Source organism: Jatropha curcas, unplaced genomic scaffold (genome assembly GCF_041381405.1).
Source record: "Jatropha curcas cultivar XTBG-Jc1 unplaced genomic scaffold, XTBG_Jcur_1.0 HiC_scaffold_86_pilon, whole genome shotgun sequence".
Lineage (NCBI taxonomy): Eukaryota > Viridiplantae > Streptophyta > Magnoliopsida > Malpighiales > Euphorbiaceae > Jatropha > Jatropha curcas.
Window position 1 is genome coordinate 1 of NW_028322347.1, and position 6,502 is coordinate 6,502.

The following is a 6,502-nucleotide window of genomic DNA, read 5'->3' on the forward strand; positions in this document are numbered from 1 at the left end:
CCTGCGCTTGTGACTCCACTGCTGGCAGAAGCGGATCGTGCCTCCACCAGCTCGAGCGTAGCTGTCGCGCGCCAGCACCACTCCTCCGCCGCTCCTCGTCGCATCACGCCAGCAGCGGCGCTCCACCCTCTGCCAGATCGCGCATCGCGCAGCGCACAGCAGCCCCTAACGCAGCACGATCTCCAGCTCGTCAAGCCGCCACCAGCCTTCTGCAGCAACGCCACAGCCTGCCGCTGCCACTGCCGTCGCTTCAGCGCGCCTCCAACAGGTCCGATCTATCGCCGCCGCCGCTTCTCTGCCACTGCCAGTCAGATCGCGCCACCCACCTACAGTCCCAGTGCGTGTAGCTTCGATCCGGCACGCGTAAATCCCCGATCTAGCAAGAAAAAATTTTATTTGGGGTATAAATCAATTTTTGCTAAATTCTCAGAATTTATTTTAGTAATTTTGGTATAATTTAACTTAGTAATTTTAGTTAATTAAATTAATTTTAGCAATATTGATTAGTTAATTTAATTTAGCAATTGTGATTAATTAAATTTAATTCTAGTATTACATAAATTTATTAGGAAATTTTGATAACAATAAAACTTATGGAATTAAAGAAAAAAAATTATGAATTAATGGTGATATAGAGAATATGGAGGATGGATTAATTGACTGAATTGATTGCCCGATGGATGGGCTGTGAGAATTTGATAGTTGACTGATTGAGTTAATTGGTGGATAGTTGAATTTTAGGGGAAATGCTGCTGAAATTTCGGTAGAAAATAAAATTTATAATAACAATTAAATTACTTATAGAGATTAAATTGTTTATAGAAATTAAAAATATAGAATAAGATTATCAGAATGATAAATAAATAAGGAAACCCAATATATTTATAAATATATTATAGTTTAAATTAATAAGTGAATTAAATGACTGGTAACCAAAACTAGTAAATGAATATGAAATAGAATTTTCAAATTTAAAATTCTTACTTAGTATGTTATTGTTTATGTTAAGGGTTTATAAAACTCCGTAATGCAAGGACAAAGGCTCGAAGCATGTGACTAGAAAAGCAGTTCCCTTCGAGGACAATAAAGAACTGTGAGTAGTGTTGGATAATTCGCCTCATCCGCCTGCATTCATGCATTCACGGCTAAATGTTATCATGCATTATTGCCATATTGTGATGCACTATTTATTGATATTAAATATTGCTTGATTATCTGTGAATGTGATGTTGTTGTGCCTTGTTTGTGTGGAATTGGGATGAAGTGGGTCACCATGGGTTTGTGAGATTGTTACTGTTATATGGATCCTGATACTGATTACTGTTAGCCGGGTAAATGGGAGATCGGCGCCCCCGTGTGCACCTACTGTTACCGTTATTGTTAACCACAGGTTGGCTTCTTTATTTGGGCGCACCGGATAATCTAGGTTTGATCGCAGCCCGCAGGGTGGCCTTAAGCCCACCCAGGTCCTAGTGCCGGTCCGGTCCATGGAAATGGGTCGTGACAATAAATAGATATAATTTAATAATAATTTCACCCTCTAATTAAACTGTTACTTTAACTATATGACACCCTTAAATTTTTATTTTAATTCACCAAACACTTTAATGTATAAAATAGTAAACACTTACAAAATCATTTTACTAAAACACTTTATCTCGTAAAATTAAGTCAATTAAATACTTATTAAATAGTAAAAAAATAAAATTATTGCATTAAAAGTTATGCTAACTATACATCTAACCATATTTTGCATATAAAATTAAAAATTCTATATCAAAATTTATAAATTTATGTGTACAATATGTTATTCACAAAGTTTAGAATACCGTAAAATTAAAATTATATTGTGAAGTTGAAGTGTTTATGTATGGGTGATTATTTATGTAGACAGAGATTGATAGAATAACATAAAAAAGACAACATTTTGTACCCATTTATATCTACAATTCTGCACATATTTCACGTGCCCATTCAGGCAATGTATAAAGGCATTTTTTTATTAATTCATATGTTATGTTAATCTTTCCAACTAATAAAATATAATTTCTGTCAATTGAAAGAGAAAATAAAAAGAAAAAAAAAACCTGTGCTTGGTTTGTTTTATGGGTCAAATACATTTTCCATGTTAAACTCGGGCAGTTTTATATGATTTATCCATCCTTAGCCTTGTTGTTGGTAGAACAGCGAGACAAATCAATAATTATCTTATTGTCGCATCCTTATCGCATTGGTGGTTCTGGTCATGTTGGCCGGTCGAAGCAATCATTGATGATCAAGATATTTGACAGAAATATTATGAAAATACGAGAGTTTCAATTTTATGTCGACTTAATTTTATCTTACACGTCTCTCAATTGTAGGCATTATCACAGCGTTGTACTTCGAATTTGATTTGTGACGGTAAAATCCCTGAATTTCTATCATGTCACGATAAAATCTTTTTTACCTGATTTTCAATGAAGAGATGCTAGAAAACTTACTTCGGACATCATATTAGCTATTATTTGGATTCTTAATGCCACATTAGCCTCAAAAAATATAAAACTTCTTTCACGTTTTTTTATGTCACGAGAAAATCCTTTTTACAAAACTAGTTTCCCTCAAAAGTATTTGCAGAAAATTCTCTCTAACTTTACTGAACAAATATTTTCTCTCCTCTCTCATTTTAAATATTACACTCTAAGTGAAATAATGATAGAATTGCAACAGTCTGATTTTTCTTTTAGTGTCGGTAATAGTGATTTACCGGTCTGTGAATAGTACCATCGGTCTGGGATTTGGTATTATTTTAGTCCGAAAAAATTACTAGGCATATTTAATATTTTATTTACTATTTTTGGAGCATGTTTGCATGATTTAAGCGGGTAGAAAATTTCATGAATATTATTGGAGAGTATATGTATTAAATGAATATTATTTCTAGTGTGGTATATTAAGAAATAAATGAGGAATTCTTGTAGTGGAGTTAATTTAATTAATTGGTGGAGTGAAATCATAAGTAGAAGAGAATTATTTGAGGAATATTTAGAGCCATTGGATGAGATTACTTAGGACTTGATCTTAGCCACACATTTGGCATTAAATGAGGAAGTAAAATTTGACTTTGGCACCTTAAAGTTATCATCACCTAAGTAACACTTTCTTCTCTTCTCCTTCTTCAACGCCATTTTATTCTTCCTCTTCCTTCATTTTCTTCATTTTCTTACCTCCAAATTACCACCAAGCTACCTAATTAAACCATGGAATAGTACTTAAGTCTTAAGAATTAAGTAGTAGAAGGTGAGATTGGTAAGTAAAAGCACAGAGAATTGAAGTTACCATTGAAGCAAGTAAGTTGTGGTTTTTGAGTTTTGTGAATTAATAAGTAAAATTCATGGTTTAGACATGTTATTGATGCATTAAATCATGCTCCAACTATTTCTTTTGTCAATTTTTGCTTTTAATGTTGATTTCTCATACTTTGAAGAGGTTGGAGAACCATCCTCAAAAGGTAAAGAAAAAGCCAAGGAGTAAGGCTTTCCAAGCTTATTCAAGCTTGTTAATAAGGTTAGTGCAATCATATTCTCCTTCCCCTTTCACTTGTTTAAGTTGTTTTTACATGGTTAGGTTTTTGAATGTATTTTGGGAACTTTGTATGTTTTGGTTAAATTGATGAATTTTAATGTTAGATATATTCTTAAGTGGGATTGGACATCATTTTCGACCCCTTTATACTTCCCATCTGTTTCCGACTTCTTCATGAAAGTTGTAGCTCTATTCCTCAGCTTTCCAAAACATATTCTTATGTCTAATGCCAATACTTTTAGCTCAACTTATGATTTAAATACTAAAACTGGTTCTGTTATGGTGTCTTACCTGTATATCCGAAATGATCATCCATTTTGACCACTAAAATGGCCAAATAATGTCTTATGTTCTTCATAAACTTTGTAGGTCTACCTCTTAGCTTTCCAACCCATCCTCTTGTGTCCAATTAGGAGATACATAGCTCAACTTATGGCTGAAACACCCAAACTGACTCTGTTGTGTCGGGCCACATGTATCACTGAATTGAGTGCCCATTTTGACCACTATAACGACAAGATTAGGTTCTGAGTTCTTCATAAAAGTTGTTTCCCTGTGTCTCAAGACTTCTCTCGTTCTAGATTGGTTTAATTTGAGTGTTTGGTTAAGTAGGAATTTAATAAACATTGGACTTGGCGCTGCTGAATCAGGTCTGATCTGTTGGTCTGTGTTCCTAGCTTTTGTTTGCTATCTTACCGATTGATCTGGGCTGTGGTCCCTTCATAACATTTGTAGAATTTTGTCTCATCTTTCTAATGACTCTGATTTCATTCAATTTGGAGCCCCATAACTCAAGTTATGTTTTAAAAACCTAGCAAATGTCAAGTTTATGAAAATGCCGAAAATTTCTTGATTTATTAAATATATACTATCTTTAAGTAATTTTTGTAAGTTGTAAGTTGAGAAATTTTGAAATGATGGGAATTAAGTAATGAAGTGTTTTGATTAAGAATTTTGAGTAAGTAATAAAGTCCTTTGTGAAAGAATGATTTTGATTTGGACTCTACTATGCATGATTGAAATGTGGTATGATGAGATTGATTTTGTTATGTGAAACTATGATCATATGCTAGGGTTATCAGCCCTTATAAATAGGCGGATGCGCTTATTTGTGTGATGGGGGTGGCGCTTTTATAGGCCACGATTGTGTGATGGGGGTGGCGCGAACATAGGCCGCGATCAAATCTACTTATGTTCATTCTGTATTAGTACGAGTCTTAACTAAAGCATGAAATTTTATTTTTGTATTTATAATCTTTGTATTGCTTTCAAAGTGTTTGAATTAAATTAATGCGATTTCGGTGTTTATATAATTGAGTAATTTAAAGCACTTGCGAGACTTGCCTTGGCTATTCTTGTTATTTTAATTGTTGGTTATTTCATACCACTGAGTCTTCCACTCAGCGCGTTGATTTTTATCACGCGCAGGTTAGGAGCGGAGGATGTTTTTCAAGACCAGAGGAGTAGCATCAGAGTAGATATAACATTTTGGGTAGGAGATTTTGTACATGGTGATTTTTTGGCATGTATATAAAATATTGTGTTATGGAGGTCGTATATAATAAGTTTATAATTTATTAAGAGTTATTATTATTTAAGGAAATAACATCTTATTATATTTTTGGTATATAATGATTATATATTCTTTGAAAAGAGAATGTGTTTAGAATATTGTGATGGAACCTAAGTACATTGATGGATATTTAGAAGTGCTTGTGGCATGTTGTGTTGAATTGAAGTTTTGGGGTTTGGAGAAAATTGGAAGTGTGTATATTTTCTTTGTGTGGCAAGTTAATTTTTAGGGGAAATTCTTGCGAAATTTTCATAGAAAGTTCCTTAAATATTATTTTTTTATTTTTTTTTTAAAAAATGTTAATTACTTGCTTCCTTATGAAACTCTAACCACTTCTAATTTGTGATCTAGTTTAATAAGTGATATAAGACGGTGCTCCGGCAACGATTGTGGCATCCGCCGTCTAGTTCTCCGGGATTGGCCGGTGGGTGTTACAAGAATATATTTTGTCATTTGTCGAGATTCTCATACAAGGTCGAGATTCCCACGCAAGATAAGAGACAAAAAGAAAACGTCTCGATGCAGCAAGAATACTCATTTCAACACCCTCCATTGATTTCATCTCAAGAACTATTAAAGTCAAAATTAATAACAAGTTTACTATATTAAAATTTTTGAAGAATCAGTTGTGGACATTCTCCATCTCTTATCTAATAAGTTTTGGGTTCATGCAAAATTTCTGATCCTCCTTATTCTCTCCTTCATCTTTAAAGTCCAGTAACAAATTCCAAAATGACAAACCTTCCACCTCCCCTCTCTCTCTTAATTCTTTGGAATTGTGCTAAGAGAGTGATGTTAATTTAATTCTGGACATAACTCACTGTGTAAACCAGATTAGCAATCATGGAGACTCTTCATTTGCAGCGACAAAATCCTTGTTAATTGTGTAAGACTCTCAACATCATGCTACCAATATCGTGGCGAGTAAGGGATTCATCAAGACACACAACTCTAAGATTCAGGTATGTAACTCAGATCAAAATATTGCTTTGATCTTGTTGAAACAACACTCGAAGCCTAATTTGCCCAAGCCCAAGTCCAAAGTTCGGCCCTTAAGGCCTCAGGGCTTTACCTTAAAAAATAAGAGGAAGGCCAAGAATATTTCTTAGCTCTTTCCCAGTGTTAGCGAATCCACAAGTGTCTAGATCGTGCAAGTAGTATGTAAAAGATATCACCCTTAGGGATAGGAGGACTGAGTATTAGTTCTGAATCCAAATATATTGTCTAGAAATAAGTTGAAGGACCTCTTGAATCTAAATTACTGAAATTAAAGAAAATAAGTAAATGACTAAATTGAAGGAAAACAAGCTAGATTTGATGTAATCAATAGAGAAGGCACTAGTGTCGGGATTAACACCATTG

At 34.1% G+C, this 6,502-nt stretch overlaps 1 long non-coding RNA gene across 2 annotated transcripts; it reads left to right on the forward strand.

Moving 5' to 3' along the window:
• Positions 1-6: 6 nt before the first annotated feature.
• LOC149492185 (uncharacterized) lies at positions 7-5,160 on the forward strand. 2 transcript variants are annotated; one of them, XR_016319091.1, is made up of 4 exons: positions 7-401; positions 1,010-1,093; positions 3,470-3,549; positions 4,996-5,160. It is a non-coding gene; the product is annotated as an uncharacterized LOC149492185 (long non-coding RNA). The 2 variants fall into 2 exon arrangements; XR_016319092.1 differs by lacking the exon at positions 3,470-3,549.
• Positions 5,161-6,502: the final 1,342 nt, after the last annotated feature.